The 19,628-nt window shown below is 55.0% G+C and overlaps 1 protein-coding gene across 3 annotated transcripts in view; it reads left to right on the forward strand.

Moving 5' to 3' along the window:
• The window catches only part of ctnna2 (catenin (cadherin-associated protein), alpha 2), a 1,959,617-nt gene that overhangs the window by 1,421,730 nt on the left and 518,259 nt on the right, over positions 1 to 19,628 (forward strand). Inside the window, exon 1 of one of the 3 annotated variants that reach the window (XM_072497639.1) lies at positions 9,277 to 9,494. The exons of the other annotated variants lie outside the window; for them this stretch is intronic. The gene's annotated coding sequence lies outside the window, so the exon portion shown is untranslated. Of the gene's footprint in view, positions 1 to 9,276; positions 9,495 to 19,628 lie in introns of those variants that run through there. 3 annotated transcript variants of the gene reach the window in all.

A 19,628-nucleotide genomic window follows, 5' to 3' on the forward strand; every position in this document is an offset into this window, starting at 1 on the left:
ATGTCAGGTGCAGTCACTCTCACCTTACCATCTATCCCAGTTTACATTTAGATAATTAAAGTCCTCCATGATCACTGCAGTATAGTTTTTGTACCTCCATGTAATTTCCCTGAACATTTGCTCCTCAGTTTATTTTCCATCAGTTGCTGGCCTATTGATTGCACCTAGTGGTGTAATGGTACCTCTATTTCCTCTTGACAATAAGCCAGAAAGGTTCCACATCTAATCCCCAGTCTTTGCTGATCTGAGGAGGCCGTGGTCGGATTGTGATAAATGATCTTGGAGCCCAGGTATTGGGGGAGTAAAATGGTCCTTGTGAAGAAACTCTTGGAAGTGTGTGCACATGGAGTTGGGGCAGGATCAATCTCAGCTGTGCCAGTTGTGGTTAAAGAGGCTGTCAAAATTCACTTTCTTGGTACAGGTGGTTTCAGGAGAAAGGTGGGCATTGGGAGAGTGTAGCCAAGGATGATAATTCTGTTTGTGATATCACCAACAAAGTTGCTGGTTTACAATGTTAGAGCTGGGCAATCATTGGGTTTCCTAGATTCCACAATCCCTGAAATTGGTAGGAGGGATCTATCTATGGGAGTCGGGTAAATGGGCAGGCTTCACCAGCAAGGAAGCAAATCATCACCTTCAATGACTTCTGCCTGATAACCCATTATTTGTTGCCACTGAGTGGTTATGGAAACATGATACTAACATGTATTTCCATTGAGCTGTCAGTGCTGATACTGGAGGATAAGTGAGCAATAATTTGATGCATTCATAATTCCTGCCCACTTCTTTCATTAGCTGCCATGCTCCTGTCCAACAGACAATAACTTCTGTACAATGAAACAGTGACAGATGCTGGCCAAGACAGTTCCTGCTTTTCTTCAAACATTTCCCGAAAGAAAAGCATGAGTTCCTGATCTTAAGGCTTTCCAAAGTGCTTTAAAATCCAGTGGAATACTTTAGAAGTGTACTCACTTTTGTAACATATGAAGCACAGCAGCAAATATGCTCACAGCAAACCTCCACGAACAGCAAGATGACAATGACCAAGTAATCTGTTTTGATAATAATAACCTTTGTCACAAGTGGGCTAACATCGCCATGAAGTTAGTGTGAAAAGTACCTGATCACCACATTCTGGCGCCTGTTCGGGTACACAGAGGGAGAATTCAAAATGTTCAAATGACCTAACAGCACGTCTTTCGGGACTAGTGGGACGAAACCGGAACACCCGGAGGTAACCCACGCAGACACAGGGAGAACGTGAAGGCTCCGCACAGACAGTGACCCAACCAGGAATAGAAGGTATAGATGGTAAGCCAGGAATTGAACCTGGGACCCTGCCGCTGTGAAGCCACAGTGCTAATCACTGTGCTACATGATGTTGATTGATGAATAAATATGGACCAGAAGGCGAGTGTGAACTGCCCCGCTCTTCTTTTGTAATAGTACCATGGATTATTTTTTACATAAAGCCGAGGGGGAAAAGGTGCCTCAGTTCAGCATCTCATGTGAAAGATAGCACTTCTATGTATTACTCCCTCACTGCATGGAGAGTCAGTATGGATCAAGGGCGGAATTGCCCCTAAACTCGGCAAAGGCCGATAGCAGGTGTGAAAAGCGGCATTGAAGCCGCCAGAACCAATGGCAGCTTTCTCTGCCATATAGTTCAGGACATAGAAAAAGAAACAACAAGGGGTGGGTCCCATTACATCACTTTGGCAGAGCGGGCTCTGAATGAGCCCCTTTCACCAGCTATTTAGTTTTTCAAAGATCGGGATGCTATTTTTAAATAACTCACCAGGAAACTCCCCATGCACCCCACCCTCATGCTATCCCCCAGGCACTGCCCCGGCACTGCCCACTGTCACTGCCCCGGCACTGCGCCGGCACTGCCCACTATCACTGCCCCGGCACTGCCCAGGCACTGCCCACTGTCACTGCCCCGGCACTGCCCACTGTCACTGCCCACTGTCACTGCCCCGGCACTGCACACTGTCACTGCCCACTGTCACTGCCCGGGCACTGGCCACTCTCACTGCCCACAGTCACTGCGCACTGTCACTGCCCCGGCACTGCCCACTGTCACTGCCCACTGTCACTGCCCCGGCACTGCCCACTGTCACTGCCCACTGTGACTGCCACGGCACTGCCCACTGTCACTGCCCCGGCACTGCCCACTGTCACTGCCCCGGCACTGCCCACTCTCACTGCCCACTGTCACTGCCCCGGCACTGCCCCGGCACTGCCCACTGTCACTGCCCACTGTCACTGCCCCGGCACTGCCCAGGCACTGCCCTCTGTCACTGCCCACTGTCACTGCCCACTGCCCTCTGTCACTGCCCACTGTCACTGCCCCGGCACTGCGCCGGCACTGCCCACTATCACTGCCCCGGCACTGCCCAGGCACTGCCCACTGTCACTGCCCCGGCACTGCCCACTGTCACTGCCCACTGTCACTGCCCCGGCACTGGCCACTCTCACTGCCCACAGTCACTGCGCACTGTCCTCTGTCACTGCCCACTGTCACTGCGCCGGCACTGCCCACTATCACTGCCCCGGCACTGCCCAGGCACTGCCCACTGTCACTGCCCAGGCACTGCCCTCTGTCACTGCCCACTGTCACTGCCCACTGCCCTCTGTCACTGCCCCGGCACTGCGCCGGCACTGCCCACTATCACTGCTCCGGCACTGCCCAGGCACTGCCCACTGTCACTGCCCCGGCACTGCCCACTGTCACTGCCCACTGTCACTGCCCCGGCATTGGCCACTCTCACTGCCCACAGTCACTGCGCACTGTCACTGCCCCGGCACTGCCCACTGTCACTGCCCCGGCACTGCACACTGTCACTGCCCACTGTCACTGCCCACTGTCACTGCCCCGGCACTGGCCACTCTCACTGCCCACTGTCACTGCCCACTGTCACTGCCCCGGCACTGCCCCGGCACTGCCCACTGTCACTGCCCACTGTCACTGCACCGGCACTGCCCACTCTCACTGCCCACTGTCACTGCCCCGGCACTGCCCACTGTCACTGCCCACTGTCACTGCCCCGGCATTGGCCACTCTCACTGCCCACAGTCACTGCGCACTGTCACTGCCCCGGCACTGCCCACTGTCACTGCCCCGGCACTGCACACTGTCACTGCCCACTGTCACTGCCCACTGTCACTGCCCCGGCACTGGCCACTCTCACTGCCCACTGTCACTGCCCACTGTCACTGCCCCGGCACTGCCCACTGTCACTGCCCACTGTCACTGCCCCGGCACTGCCCACTGTCACTGCCCACTGTCACTGCCCACTGTCACTGCCCCGGCACTGCCCACTGTCACTGCCCACTGTCACTGCCCCGGCACTGCACACTGTCACTGCCCTGTCACTGCCCACTGTCACTGCCCACTGTCACTGCCCCGGCATTGCCCACTGTCACTGCCCCGGCACTGCCCACTCTCACTGCCCACTGTCACTGCCCCGGCACTGCCCCGGCACTGCCCACTGTCACTGCCCATTGTCACTGCCCACTGTCACTGCCCATTGTCACTGCCCACTGTCACTGCCCACTGTCACTGCCCACTGTCACTGCCCACTGTCATTGCCCACTGTCACTGCCCACTGTCACTGCCCACTGTCACTGCCCACTGTCATTGCCCACTGTCACTGCCCACTGTCACTGCCCACTGTCACTGCCCCGGCACTGCCCACTGTCACTGCCCACTGTCACTGCCCACTGCCACTGCCCACTGTCACTGCCCCAGCACTGCCCACTGTCACTGCCCCGGCACTGCCCACTGTCACTGCCCACTGTCACTGCCCACTGCCACTGCCCCGGCACTGCCCACTGTCACTGCCCACTGTCACTGCCCACAGTCACTGCCCCGGCACTGCCCACTGTCACTGCCCTGTCACTGCCCACTGTCACTGCCCACTGTCACTGCCCCGGCACTGCCCACTGTCACTGCCCATTGTCACTGCCCACTGTCACTGCCCCAGCACTGCCCACTGTCACTGCCCACAGTCACTGCCCCGGCACTGCCCACTGTCACTGCCCACTCTCACTGCCCACTCTCACTGCCCACTGTCACTGCCCCGGCACAACCCACTGTCACTGCCCCGGCACTGCCACTGTCACTGCCCACTGTCACTGCCCCGGCACTGCCCACTGTCACTGCCCCGGCACTGCCCTCTGTCACTGCCCCGCCAGGTAATGCCTCCAATGTCGCACAGCCTCAACCATAGCCTGGGCCTCTTTTTCGATGGATGGGTGCCGACTTTCGGAGTCATGGAGGGTGCGGGAAAAGAATGCCACGGGCCTGCCTGCCTGGTTGAGGGTGGCGGCAAGGGTGACGTCCGATGCGTCGCTTCCTACTTGGAAAGGAAGTGTTTTTTCTACAGCGTGCATTGTGGCCTTGGCAATATCAGCTCTGATCCGGGCGAAGGCCTGTTGGGCCTCTGCCGTCAGGGGGAAATGAGTGGACTGTATGAGTGGGCGGGCCTTTTCGGCATAGTTTGGGACCCACTGGGCATAATACGAGAAGAACCCCAGGCAGCGTTTGAGGGCCTTGGGGCAATGGGGGAGGGGAAGCTCCATGAGGGGGCGCATGCGGTCGGGATCAGGCCCCAGAACTCCATTCTGGACCACGTAGCCGAGGATGGCTAAACGGTCTGTACGGAACTCACACTTCTCCTTGTTGTACGTGAGGTTGAGGAGAGTGGCGGTGCGGAGAATTTTGGTGAGGTTGGCGTCGTGGTCCTGCTGATCATGGCCGCAGATGGTCACAATGTCTAGGTACAGAAAAGTGGCCTGCAAGCCATACCGGTCGACCATTCGGTCCATCTCTCTTTGGATGACCGAAACCCCATTGGTGACGCCGAAGGGGACCTTAAGGAAGTGATATAGTCAGCCTCGAAGGCTGTGAATGGCCGATCCGATTTACGGATGCGGAGCTGGTGGTAAGCGAATTTCAGGTCCACCGTTGAGAAGACCCGGTACTGTGCAATCTGGTTAACCATGTCAGATATGCGTGGGAGGGGGTACGCGTCGAGCTGCGTGTACCTGTTGATGGTCTGGCTGTAGTCCACGAACATTCGGTTTTTCTCCCCAGACTTAACCACTACCACTTGAGCTCTCCAGGGGCTGTTGCTGGCCTCGATGACTCCCTCCTGAAGCAACCGCTGGACCTCGGACCTGATGAAGGCCTTATCCTGGGTGCTGTACCGTCTGCTCCTGGTGGTGACGGGTTTGCAATCTGGAGTTAGATTGGCAAAGAGGGAAGGAGGATCGACCTTTAGGGTCGCGAGGCCGCACACAGTGAGGGGTGGTCAGGGTCCGCCGAATTTAAGGGTCAGGCTCTGGAGGTTGCACTGAAAATCCAGGCCAAGGATAAGTGCAGCGCAGGGGTTAGGGAGGACGTCGAGGCGAAAACCGTGGAATTCTACGCCTTGGACTGTGAGCGTGACCGTGCAGTACCCCCGGATCGCTACGTGATGGTATCCGGAGGCCAGGGAGATACTTTGATTGGTAGGGTGTACCTTAAGGGAGCAGCGCCTTACCGTATTTGGATGTACAAAGGTTGGTCAGAGTGTGTGGTCTGGACTGGTCGATTACCATGGATGCGAGTCGTGGTTGATCGCCAGGTAGTGAGGCGGCCGCTGCGTCGGTGTTCTGAAACGCCGTTGGTCTCCATGTGCTGCGGGGTGGACAAGATGGCGGCACCCAGAGGTCCTGGGGGGTCACAAAATGGCGGCGCCCATGGAACGCACGTTGCGGGGGTGGAGCAAGATGGCGGCGCCCATGAAACGCACGTGTTGTGCGGGGGAGAAGATGGCGGTGCCCATTGCTCACGCATGGCATGGGGAGGAGGAGAGGATAGCAGCGCCCATTGTCCATGACCGGGGTGGGGTGGGGGCTGCTGCTGAGCGGGCCTGGTGCGGGGGAGAAGTTGGCGGCACCCATTGCTCGCACATGGCCTGGGGAGGAGGGGAGGATAGCGGCGCGCATTGTCCGTGACCGGGGGGGGTGGGGGCTGCCGCTGAGCAGGCCTGGCACACCGCTGCGTTGTGGCCCTTCTTCCCGCAAGCCTTACAAAGGGCAGCGCGGGCCGGGCAGCGGTGGCGGGGGTGTCTTTGCTGGCCGCAAAAATAGCATCGGGGCCCCCCGGAGATCACCGGCCGGCGCGTAGCGCAGGCGTACTGGGTGGGTAGCGCCCCCGCTGGGGCGGCTGCCTGTGGGGCCCATGAAGCGTAGGAGGAGTGGGCCGCGCGGTTGGGGGCGTAGGACTGTACAATGCGCAGGGCAACCGTCATGGAAAATGCTAGTGTTTTAGTCTCTGCGAGGAGCCGCTGCCTGATAACATCGGACCCAATCCCAGTTACAAAAGCGTCCCTCATAAGGAGATCTGAGTGCTCCTTAGCTGTAACGTCCTGGCAGTCACAGTCCCGAACTAGTGGGATCAGGGCCCTCCAGAAGACCTCGATTGACTCACCAGGTAGTTGAGTACACGTTGCGAGCGCGTGTCTGGCGAAGAGCATGTTCGTCTTCTGCTCATAACTCTCTTTGAGTCGAGTCATAGCGTCAGCGTAATTGGGTGCATCCTGGATCAGCGGGAAGATTTTAGCGTTGAGTCTGCAGTACAATATTTGAATCTTCTGAGCCTCTGGAACAGGGGTCGGCGCCGCGTTGATATACGCTTCAAAACAAGCTAGCCAGTGCTGGAAGTCCTTTCTGGCGTCGCTTGCGTGTGGATCCAGCTGCAGTCGATCTGGTTTAATCCGGAGGTCCATCTTCTCAATCTGGGGCGAGATTCTCCGACCCCCCGCTGGGTCGGAGAATCGCCGGGGGCTGACGTGAATCCCGCCCCCGCCGGTTGCCGAATTCTCCGGCACCGGAGATTTGGCGGGGGCGGGAATCGCGCCGTGCCGGTTGGCGACCCCCCCCGCGATTCTCCAGCCCGGATGGGCCGAAGTCCCGCTGCTAGAATGCCTGTTCCGCCGGCGTGGATTAAACCACCTCTCTTACTGGCGGGACAAGGCGGCACGGGCGGGCTCCAGGGTCCTGTGGGGGGCGCGGGGCGATCTGGCCCCGGGGGGTGCCCCCACGGTGGCCTGGCTCGCGATCAGGGCCCACCGATCCGCGGGCGGGCCTGTGCCGTGTGGGCACTCTTTTCCTTCCGCCTTCGCCACGGTCTCCACTATGGCGGAGGCGGAAGAGACTCCCTCCACAGCGCATGCGCGGGGATGCCGTGAGCGGCCGCTAACGCTCCCGTGCACGCGCCGCCCGGCAATGTCATTTCCGCGCCAGCTGGCGGGGCACCAAATGCCTTTTCCGCCAGCTGGCGGGGCAGAAATCAGTCCGGCGCGGGCCTAGCCCCTCAAGGTTAGGGCTCGGCCCCCCAAGATGCGGAGGATTCCGCACCTTTGGGGCACTGCGATGCGGGACTGATTTGCGCTGTTTTTGGCGCTGGTTGGCGGACATTGCGCCGATACCGGAGAATTTCGCCCCAGATACTAATAAATTGAGGCACGATCAAGTTGGCTGGAGACGAAGTTGAATTCAAACTGAGGCTTTATTAGTATCTGAAGTGTGGCCTCCTACAGCAGCTGGCAAAATGGCTGCTAGCTGAAATCCGACCACCCGGCTCCTGGGCAGAGCTAGCATGCAGGGGCCCAGGTGAACCTGTAGTGCAGGTTCTACCGTACAACCCTTCATCTAGGAACACAGTGGTTTACCACAATACTGTCCATCTGCACTCGACACCTTCCAATGTCAATATCTTAGAGTTTCTGTACATAGTCCTATAAATATGCTTGCATGTGCCACACATAGTTAGGAACATTTGCATACTACGTCATTTACTGCCACGAACACACATTTTTTTTAGAAAAGGGGGGATGTCATAATATACACATCAGTGTACGATGGTGCAGAGACACACACTGACTGACACACTGCAAGACCAATCAACACACACAACAGCCAATCACCAGTTAGGGTACGGTCACTATAAAGGCAGAGGGCACCAGTTTTCCCGCTTATTCGGGATGCAGCCTCTGAGACAGACAGAGCCCGCAGTCAGTAGCACAAACATCCACCATGTGCTAGCAGTATAGGTTGGCCAGGTTAGGCAGAGGTCTTCAGTCAATCTAACACAGTGTCGACCCACAGCGCAAGTATATTTAACAGCTCTTAGTTAAATAAAATAGAGTTGTACTATTACAAGTGTTGGTAGCCTGTCTATGTTACTGCTGTGGTAAACGCAGTCTCCACAGATCCAGAGTACCCAACACATCACTAAACCTCCGGTAAACTCACCTCCTCAGACCTCCTGGATCTTTATTTTCGTACTTGTACTCGTATTTGTACTCGTTGGAGTTCAGAAGGATGAGGGGGGATCTTATTGAAACGTGCAGGATACTGCGAGGCCTGGATAAAGTGGACATGGAGAGGATGTTCCCATTAGTAGGAAAAATTAAAACCAGAGGACACCATCTCAGACTAAAGGGACAATCCTTTAAAACAGAGATGAGGAGGAATTTCTTTAGTCAGTGGAGCTCTTTGCCACAGAAGGCTGTGGAGGCCAAATCACTGAGTGTCTTTAAGACAGAGATACAGTGGATCTTTATTAATAAGGGGATCAGGGGTTATGGGGAGAGGGCAGGAGAATGGGGATGAGAAAAATATCAGCCATGATTGAATGGCAGAGCAGACTCGATGGGCCGAGTGGCCTAATTCTGCTCCTATGTCTTATGGTCTTATGGTCTTTTATACTTCACTTCTCCCTTTCATTAGAACCTTTAAACTCACCTGCTTTATGGTAATAAGTGCTGTAAAACAGGGCTGTGTCCTTCTCCGTTCCTTTCCTTTTGCACTTTGCTGCTGGCACCATTGTCGTGCTTGGCTTCTTCACTCTTTCAGCCTGAGTCAGGCCTGTCAGGCGAGGCAGGCGCCTTCCATTTTAATGAAAATCCGCTGCTGTTTGCCATTCCAAGGAAGTTTGAGCAATGTTTTGAAGGAAGAAAAAGATGATCTTAGTGATGGCACAAATATGGGAATGGCTTGGATACAAACATGGCATAAATTTGCAAACTGTCTGGTTTTGTCCCAGACTGTTGCCAATAGAGTTGGTAGCTAGAGAATAGAGTTCAGAGAAAGTACATCCAGTACCGGATGTGTGATAAGCGGTTAGCAACAGTCGAAGAGTTCAGCGAGGTAGTGGTGAGATGGAGGTTTGAGTCATCAGCGTCCAGCTGAAAACTAATGCTGCGTTTTTCGGTAATATTGTTAAGAAGCAGCATATAGATTAGGAAGAGGAAGGGGCCAAGGATAGATCTTTTGGGGACACCAGAGGTAATGGTGTGGGAGCAGCAAGAGAACCCATTGCAAGTGATACTCTGGCTACAATTAGATAAGTGAGAGGGGAACCAGGCGAGAACCCAGCTGGCCGACAGCAGAAAGGCTTTGGAGGAGAATGGTGTGGTCAGCTGTGTCAAAGGCTGAAGGTAGGTAGAGAAGTATGAGGAGGGAAAGTTTACCTTTGTCACAGTCACATAGAATATGGGGCACGATTCTCCACTCCCACGCCGAAGTGGCCGCGCCGTCGTGAACGCCGTCGAGGTTCACGACGGCGCGGAACGGCCCCGGTCCCGACTGATTCAGGCCCTGACAATGGGCCAGGATCGGGGCCGCGTCATCTACCCGCGCCAGGCCTTGTCGCCCACGTAAAAGCGGCGCCGCATAGATGACGCGGCCGGCGCCGCATAACGGATGTCACCCGCGCATGCGTGATTGCCGTCCTCTCTAAATCCGCCCCAAGATAGGGGACGGATCTTGCGGGGCCGCGGAAGGAAGGAGGTCCTCCTTCAGAGAGGACGGCCCGACGATCGGTGAGCACCGATCGCGGGCCACCCCACATTCCAGGTCAAGCCCGGTGCAGGATCCACCCTCGCCCCCCCCGCAGGCCGCCCCCCCAGCGTTCACGCACCGCCCACGACTGCAGAAACCAGGTGTGGACGGCGGCGTGGGGAACCCGCCGTTTTGGCCTGGCCGCTCGGCACATCCGGGCCTCAGAATAGCGGGGGTGCCGGAGAATCGCCATTTTGGGTGTCTCCGGCCCGCGGAACTCGACGGGGCCGTTCCCGCTGCTTGGGAGAATCGCGGGAGGGCGCCGGACCGGCGTCCCCGGAAATCTTGGCGACCCAGGCGATTCTCCCAACCGGCGTGGGAGTGGAGAATCGCGCCCATGGTCTGTGACTTTGAGAATTACTATATCAGCACTGTGGCAAGTGCAGAAACCTAATGAGAGGGATTGAAACAATAGATTTTGAAATTAGATGCGGACAGGAGGCTTCCAGCTTCAATTTAGCCTTTTTCGAGCTGTACAAGATACATAGAAACATTGAAAATAGGTGCAGGAGTAGGCCATTCGGCCCTTCGAGCCTGCACCTGCATTCAGTATGGCTGATCATGCAAATTCAGTATCCCACTCCCGCTTTTAGCACTGTTGTTTCACAGAGCCAGAGTCGCAGGTTTGATTCCTGGCTTGGATCACTGTCTGTACGGAGTCTGCACGTTCTCCCCGTGTCTGCGTGGGTTTCCTCCGGGTGCTCCGGTTTCCTCCCACAGTCCCGAAAGACGTGCTGCTAAATATTTTGGACATTCTGAATTCTCCCTCCGTGTACCCGAACAGGCGCCGGAATCTGGCGACCAGGGTCTTTTCACAGTAACTTCATTGCAATGTGAATGTAAGCTTACTTGTGACAATAAAGATTATTATTATTATAACCCCTTAAGTAGCCTTTGCCAGCTTATCCTCGCCAATGCACGTTTCCTACCTCAAAGTTACCTTTCTTTAAGTTCGGAACTCTACTCAGACATAGAGAAATATGTCAGCCTTACCACATGGGATTTCTTAATGGTTCTTGTCCCAGACGTTTACTGTGCTGGTATCTTACCAAAATTATAAATGTTCCTGTTGCGGATTTGAAGGTCGAGATTTATGTATCAGTCAAGGTTCGAATTTGTGATTTACTGCATTTCAACACTTTTCAGCATCGAATGATAAAACATAGAAGGAGATCGTTCAACCCATCGTGTTTGTGCGGGCTCTTTGGTAGAGCTCTTCAATTAATCCCCCACCCGTACATTTTCCAGCAGCCCTTTTTTTTCTTTTTCACTTCATATATTTCATTCTCTTTATAATATTATTATTTAATCTGTTACTTACACCCATGGTGATTGCTGAGCACTTTCAGCTCAATGGAAAAGTTCTTTGTGACTGCAGGGCCATCAGAGAGATGTACTCTCTGTGGCAATCGACTTCTACTATCTGACAATGTGAAGTGGGTTAACAGCCAGGATTGTCACATCATTCTGCCTGGTAAAGATAAAAACATAAGCTGGCTGGAAAATGGACAAGCCCAGGCGAAGAACAATGGCCAATAGTTCAGGACAACACCAAAGTTACATTGAATGGAAAAGTATGTGAAGTAAATCTGGGCAGAATCTTTAAGTGATGTTACGATTTTTACTTTAAATTAAAAATCAGTGGGTTGTTCAAGTCCTGGAGAAAAAAAAAGTTGATCATAGAACAGTACAGCACAGTACAGGCCCTTCGGCCCACGATTTTGTGACGACCATTTATCCGAATCTGAGATCAACCTAGCCTACACCCCTTCAATTTACTGCTGTCCATGTGCCTGTCCAAGAGATGCTTAAATGTCCCTAATGACTCTGACTCCACCACCTCCACTGGCATTCCACGCACCCACCACTCTCTGTGTAAAGAACCTACCTCTGACATCTCCCCTATATCTTCCTCCAATCACCTTAAAATTATGTCCTCTCGCGTCGTGACAGCCAGTTCCGCCCTGAGGAAAAGTCTCTAGCTATCCACTCGATCCAGGCCTCTCATCACCTTGTACACCTCTATCAAGTCACCTCTCTTTCTTCTTCACTCCAGTGAGAAGAGCCCTAGCTCCCTCAACCTTTCTTCATAAGACATGCCCTCCAATCCAGGCAGCAGCCTGGTAAATCTCTTCTGTACCCTCTCCAAAGCATCGAAATCCTTCCTATAATGAGGCGACCAGAACTGGGCACAGTGTGGTCTACATTCCAAGTGTGGTCTAACCAGGGTTTTATAAAGCTGCAGCAAAACCTTGCGGCTCTTAAACTCAATCCCCCTGTTAATGAAAGCTAACACACTATATGCCTTCTTAACAACCCTATCGACCTGGGTGGCAACTTTGAGGGATCTATGTACTTGGACCCCAAGATCCCTCTGTTCCTCCACACTTCCAAGAATCCTGCCTTTAACCCTGTATTCAGCATTCAAATTCGACCTTGCAAAATGAATCACTTCACATTTATCTAGGTTGAACTCCATCTGCTACTTCTCAGCCCAGCTCAGCATCCTGTCAATGTCCTGTTGTAACCTGCAACAGCCCTCGACACTATCTACATCTCCCCCAACCTTCGTGTCATCGGCAAACTAACTAACCCACCCTTCCACTTCCTCATCCAAGTCATTAATAAAAACCACAAAGAGCAGAGGTCCCAGAACAGCTCCCTGCGGGATACCACTGGTCACCGACCTCCAGGCGGAATACTTTCCAGCCACTACCACTCGCTGAAGTAGAAGAGAATCCAACATATTTAGTTCAAGTCTAAGAACGAATGCATAGAGCGAAGCAAAGGCATGTAGAGTGGCTTTGGAAACTAGAATAAACAAGTCAGAGCACTAATTATGTACAACTCAGTGAAGGTTGTATCGAAAATGTATTTCTCAGAGATGAACGTTTGCTAACTAAATAAAATAAGGTTGATCATATCCAAAAAATAAATCGTTGTGTTTTAAAAATTAAGTACAAGAAAAATAAAGCCAATATATTTGAGGGTGGCCAAAACATAACGGGCGGGATTCTCCCACCCCCCGCCGGGTCGGAGACTCGCCGGGGGCTGGCTTGAATCCCGCCCCCGCCGGTTGCCGAATTCTCCGGCACCGGATATTCGGCGGGGGTGGGAGTCGCGCCGCGCCGGGTGGCGGGCACCCCCCCCCCCGGCGATTCTCCGGCCCGCGATGGGCCGAAGTCCCGATGCTGGAATGCCTGTCCCGCTGGCGAGAATCAAACCACCTCTCTTACCGGCGGGACAAGGTGGCGCGGGCGGGCTCCGGGGTCCTGGGGGGAGGCGCGGGGCGATCTGGCCCCGGGGGTGCCCCCACGGTGGCCTGGCCCACGATCGGGGCCCACCGATCCGCGGGCGGGCCTGTGCCGTGGGGGCACTCTTTTCCTTCCGCCTTCATCAGGGTCTCCACTATGGCGGAGGCGGAAGAGACCCCCTCCACTGCGCATGCGCGGGGATGCCGTGAGCAGCCGCTGACGCTCCCGCGCATGCGCCGCACGGCAAAGTCATTTCCGCGCCAGCTGGCGGGGCACCAAAGGCCTTTCCCGCCAGCTGGCGGGGCGGAAATCAGTCCGGCGCGGGCCTAGCCCCTCAAGGTGAGGACTCGGCCCCTCAAGATGCGGAGAATTGCGCACCTTTGGGGCGGCGCGATGCCGGACTGATTCGCGCCGTTTTTGGCGCCGGTCGGCGGACATCGCGCAGATTGCGGAGAATCCCGCCCCACATTCTTAAAATGATATGCAGTTCGCAATCATGTTTTTGTTTATTTTAGAATTATTTTAAATGACGATAGAAAACCCTCCCATTGGAATCTTAACAGTTCTGATGATCAAGATTGATTTGACATTTAATTTTGTGCAATTATATATGTTGATGCAAATGCATCTATCCAGCTGAATGTCGCTGCATTGAAAGGAGCTGGACTGTATTTGCATCGTATTATTTGCCAAGGAAAAATATTAGCTGTACAAACCCTTAAATTAAATGACAAGTCACTGCAGCGTGAATGAGATGACATGCCAACTAAGAGATGTAGTGTGCAGAGAATTTGCAAGCCTTTAACATGTGATATATTATTCAGTAATGACAGGCTTTGCAGGGAGCTGAAGAGAAGCAGAATTGCTTCGTTATATAGACCTTGATGAATTATGCGGATTTGACGCTGTGCCAAAAAGAACTGAGAAGGCTAAAAACTCAGGTCTGCAATATCAGATATAATTTGATCTTGTTGAGTTTGATTCTTAGGTGCGGTATATTTCTTTGGAAAACCAGCATTATTCAGAACATAGTTGGAAATTTCCACATAGTTCGACAAAAGTGTGGCAGGAGTCTTGTCTTAACCGAATGTCGTTTTGTCAAACTTTGCCAGAGGTGTGTGTGGTAGCTTCAATTTTGGATTTTAAGAATGCATTTGAAAAGGTGCCACCCAGGAGGTCATTACACAATATTACGACTCATGGGATTTAACATAATATATCAGCATGGATTGCAAATTGGTTCATGGACAAAAAAGTCAGAGGAGGAATAATTTTTTTCGGTTGCCAGGCTGTAAGTGGCAGGGTACTGCAAGGTTCAATACTTGAGCCTTAGCACTTTATAAACTGTATTAATGACTTAGATGAAGGGACTGAATGTATTGTATCCAAATTTGCTGAAGATGCAAGGTTAGGTGGGAAAGTAAGTGGTGAGGAGGACGGAAAGAGGCAGATGATGGATCCAGGCAGATTGGTGAGTGAGCAAGCACATGGCAGATGGAATACAATGTGATGAAATTCTGAAGTTATCCCGTTTGGCAGGAAAATAAAAATAAGCAGAATATTGTTTGGATAGTGGGAGACTTGGAAGTGTTGGTATTCAAAGACACCTGGGTGTTTAATTGTGCATGTATCACAGAAAGTTAACATGCAGGTACAGCAAACAATTAGGGAAGACAAATAGTATGTTAGTTTACACAGGAAAGGAATTGGGGTACAGGAATAAAGATGTCTTACTACAATAGTACGAGGCAAACAGTGTGCAGTTTAGGTTTCCTTCCCTATGGAAGGAGATATTTGCCCGAGAGGGGAGCGCAACCAAGATCCATTGGACTTCTTCCAGGGACGAGGAGATTATCCTATGGGAAGAGATTGAGTAAATTAGGGCTATGTCCTTTGTCGTATAGAAGAATGCGAGGCAATCTAATTGAAACATATAACATTTTCATCGGGTTCAACCATTCGCAATCTATAGAAATGATCTGCAAGCATGGACAGAATGTAATATAACAAAATTAGCAGGTGATACTAAAATATATGTGTAATCGCTTCAATTTTGGAAAGCAGGCACTGAAGAGGAGATAAAGAATTTACAGACGGATACAGATAGGCTTGGAGAATGTACCAAAATTTGGCAGCTGTGAGGTTATCCATTTTGGTCGAAAAAATAGAATGGCAAATTATTATCTAAATGGAAAACAGATTCAAAATGCGCCAGGGCAGAGGGATTTGGGTGTCTTTGTTCATGAATAGCACGGGCAGCACAGTAGCATTGTGGATAGCACAAATGCTTCACAGCTCCAGGGTCCCAGGTTCGATTCCGGCTTGGGTCACTGTCTGTGCGGAGTCTGCACATCCTCCCCGTGTGTGCGTGGGTTTCCTCTGGGTGCTCCGGTTTCCTCCCACAGTCCAAAGATGTGCGGGTTAGGTGGATTGGCCATGCTAAATTGCCCATAGTGTCCGAAATTGCCCTTAGTGTTGGGTGGGGTTACTGGGTTATGGGGATAGGGTGGAGGTGTAGACCTTGGGTAGGGTGCTCTTTTCAAGAGCCGGTGCAGACTCGATGGGCCGAATGGCCTCCTTCTGCACTGTAAATTCTATGATTCTATGAATAGCAGAAAGTCGGTGTGCAGGTACAGCATGTAATTGAAAAGGCAAATGGAATGTTAGCGGTTATTGCAAAAGAACTGGAGTATAAAAGTAGAGAAATGTTGCTGCAATTGTATAGGGTGTTGGTGAGACCACAGCTAGAGTATTGTGTCCAGTTCTGGTCTCGTAATTTGAGGAAGGATGCGGTGGCATTGGAAGCAGTTCAGAGGAGATTCACCAGATTGATTCCAGGGTTGAAAGGGTTGGCGTATGAGGAGAGATTGGACAGTTTGAGTTTATACTCGCTGGAGTTTAGAAGGATGAGAGGGGACCAGATCGAGGCATATAAAATAATAAAAGGGATTGACCAGGTAAACGTAAACCAATTGTTCTCCCCTGTGGGGCAATCTAGAATGAGGGGCAGGAGTTTCCCCCCGAATTCTCCGGCATCGGATATTCGGCGGGGGCGGGAATCGCGCCACGCCGGTTGGCGGGCCCCCCCCCCCCGGCGATTCTCCGGCCCGCGATGGGCCAATGTCCCGCCGCTGTCAACCCACGCCAGCCGGCGTGGATTGAACCACCTTTGGGACGGCGGGACACGGCGGCGCGGGCGGGCTCCGGGGTCCTGGGGGGGGCGGGGCGATCTGGCCCCGGCGGGTGCCCCCACGGTGGCCTGGCACGCGGTCGGGGCCCACCGATCCGCGGGCTGGCCTGTGCCGTGGGGGCACTCTTTTCCTTCCGCCTTCGCCATGGTCTCCATGGACCCCAAGAGACCCCTTCCACTGCGCATGCGCGGGGATGCCGTGAGCGGCCGCTGACGCTCCCGCACATGCGCTGCCCGGCAAAGTCAGTTTCGCGCCAGCTGGCGGGGCACCAAAGCCCTTTCCCGCCAGCTGGTGGGGCGGAAATCAGTCCGGCGCGGGCCTAGCCCCTCAAGGTGAGGGCTCGGCCGCTCAAGATGCGGAGACGTCCGCACCTTTGGAACGGCGCGATGCCGGACTGATTCGCGCCGTTTCTGGCGCCGGTCGGCGGACATCGCGCCAATATGGGGGAGAATCCCGCCCGAGAGGTCACAGATATAGGTTGAGAGGCAGTAGATTTCGAACTGAGATGAGGGGGAGCTACTTCTCGTAGAGGGTAGTGAATTTATGGACCTGCCCCATAGAGCGGTGGAGTCTGAATCATTAAATGGTTTCAAGAAGGAGAACGATATATTTCTAAATTTACAACATAGATGCAAATTTAGGTCACTCACTCCATAAAGTACATTCCTGAGAGTAACCCTTTGGGTTGCAATTCCTTCACAAAACATTAGTGAGACACACAACCCCAGTTCCTCAATTCCTGGCCCTCCCCCAGAAATTATTTTCTTCACAATGTTCGTACACCGGTTGGGAATCAAGCTCCCTCACTGTTCTGCTGCCAGCTCTGTTTTCCTGATCAGCTGCCACATCAACAAGGCACCAGGACAAAAGGAGCAATAAAAACGTGTTATGCACGTAAGGCAGCCAGTTGGCACATCTCCTCCAGTCTGTGAGCAGAAAAGTGCGAAGCTAGCAACAGAAATGCCGTACTGTCAAGCAAATTCTGGGATCCAAAACCTTGGGCGTCATTCTCCGACCCCCCGCCGGGTCGGAGAATGGCCGTTGGCCGCCGTGAATCCCGCCCCCGCCCCCGCCGAAGTCTCCGAAGGGAGAAAAGTCGGCGGGGCGTTAATGGCGCCGCTGCCGCGGAGAATGTCACGGGCCTGCGCAAGGCAGCCGATTTTCGGCCTGCCGATATTCTCCCTTCCGGATGGGCCGAAGTCCCGTCGACGTGATGACCGTTCACGTCGACGTCAATCAAACCTCCTTTTCATCGGCGTGACCCGGTGCTCCAGGCTCACGCCGACCAGCGAGGAGGTGAGTGACGGCCTGGGGGGTTGGCTCTGGGCAGGAAATGGCGTGGCCGCAGACTGATTGCCTGAGAAGAGGTGTGTCTCGGCTTGTGTGTGTGTGCGGCGGGGGGGGGGGGGGGGTGGTTAGAGTAGGCTGGGCTCCGGGGGAGTGCCGGGAGGGGGTCCGTGCCGGGGTGGAGGTTGTGGAGGGGGTCCGTGCCGGGGTGGAGGTTGGGGGTTGTGGAGGGGGTCCGTGCCGGGGTGGAGGTTGGGGGGGGGGGGTCCGTGCTGGGGTGGAGGTTGGGGGTTGGGGAGGGGGTCCGTGCCGGGGTGGAGGTTGGGGGTTGTGGAGGGGGTCCGTGCCGGGGTGGAGGTTGGGGGGGGGGGGTCCGTGCTGGGGTGGAGGTTGGGGGTTGTGGAGGGGGTCCGTGCCGGGGTGGAGGTTGTGGAGGGGGTCCGTGCCGGGGTGGAGGTTGGGGGTTGTGGAGGGGGTCCGTGCCGGGGTGGAGGTTGGGGGTTGTGGAGGGGGTCCGTGCCGGGGTGGAGGTTGGGGGGGGGGGGTCCGTGCTGGGGTGGAGGTTGGGGGTTGTGGAGGGGGTCCGTGCCGGGGTGGAGGTTGTGGAGGGGGTCCGTGCCGGGGTGGAGGTTGGGGGTTGTGGAGGGGGTCCGTGCCGGGGTGGAGGTTGGGGGTTGTGGAGGGGGTCCGTGCCGGGGTGGAGGTTGGGGGGGGGGGTCCGTGCCGGGGTGGAGGTTGGGGGTTGTGGAGGGGGTCCGTGCCGGGGTGGAGGTTGGGGGGGGGGGGTCCGTGCCGGGGTGGAGGTTGGGGGTTGTGGAGGGGGTCCGTGCCGGGGTGGAGGTTGGGGGGGGGGGGTCCGTGCTGGGGTGGAGGTTGGGGCGGGGGGGGGTCCGTGCCGGGGTGGGTGATGGGAGGGCAAATGAGTTGGTCCACCTGGCCAGGTGCCAGCCTCCAACAGTTGGACCCATGCGGTCCATGCCACCTGGCTGGGGGGAGGAGGGGATATGGGCAATGATGACATGTCGTCGTTCCCCTCCCCCCCACCAGGTCGTCATGTTTTCAGATCATCCAGCGATGTTGGCCGCCGTGGTGGCAGCCGCTCATGTCTATGTTGCCCTGGATGAGGAGGAGGAGGAGGAGGAGGAGGAGGAGGAGCGTGCCAGAGAGGCGGCGCAGGCTGCCGCAGAGGGGCAGGCGGCAGCCGCCCAGGCTGGAGGGACACCTGACCGACAGGACGAGGAGGGGGAGGAGGACGTCGCGGCCCCACGGCAACGGAGGCACCCGAGGGCGCCCCGTGTGTACCGGCCCCGGCAGTCATACCAGGACCTCACGGACCGGGAATGCAGGAGGAGACTCCGGATGAGCCGGGAAACCGTGGCACACATCTGCCACCTGCTGGCACACCTGTCACCGCGTGGCACTGGCGGGGGACACCCTCTCCCCGTGTCCGTCAAGGTTACGGTGGCCCTGAACTTTTATGCAACGGGGTCATTCCAGGCACCGAGTGGGGACCTGTCCGGCATATCGCAGACATCGGTGCATCGGTGCATCCGGGCAGTGACAGATGCCCTTTATGCCATGGCGCACCGCTACATCCGCTTCCCCGTGGACCGGGCCAGCCAAGATGCCCGGGCCGTGGGCTTCTCTGCCATTGCCGGGTTCCCCATGGTCCAGGGCGCGATCGATGGGATGCACGTCGCCGTGCGGCCACCTGCAGATAACAGGGCCGTGTTCACTAATAGGAAGGGGACCTATTCGATGAACGTACAGGTGGTCTGCGACCACCGCATGATGATCCTGCACGTCTGCGCCCGTTACCCAGGCAGTGTACACGACTCATTCGTGTTGTCGCGGTCATCCATCCCCGGCATGTACGAGGGACGCCATCCCCGGCTGAGGGGCTGGTTGCTGGGCGACAGGGGCTACCCATTGCGATCGTGGCTGATGACGCCTATACGGAGGCCACGCAATGAGGCGGAGAACCGCTACAATGATGCCC

This window comes from Scyliorhinus torazame, chromosome 3 (genome assembly GCF_047496885.1).
Source record: "Scyliorhinus torazame isolate Kashiwa2021f chromosome 3, sScyTor2.1, whole genome shotgun sequence".
Taxonomy (NCBI): Eukaryota; Metazoa; Chordata; class Chondrichthyes; order Carcharhiniformes; family Scyliorhinidae; genus Scyliorhinus; species Scyliorhinus torazame.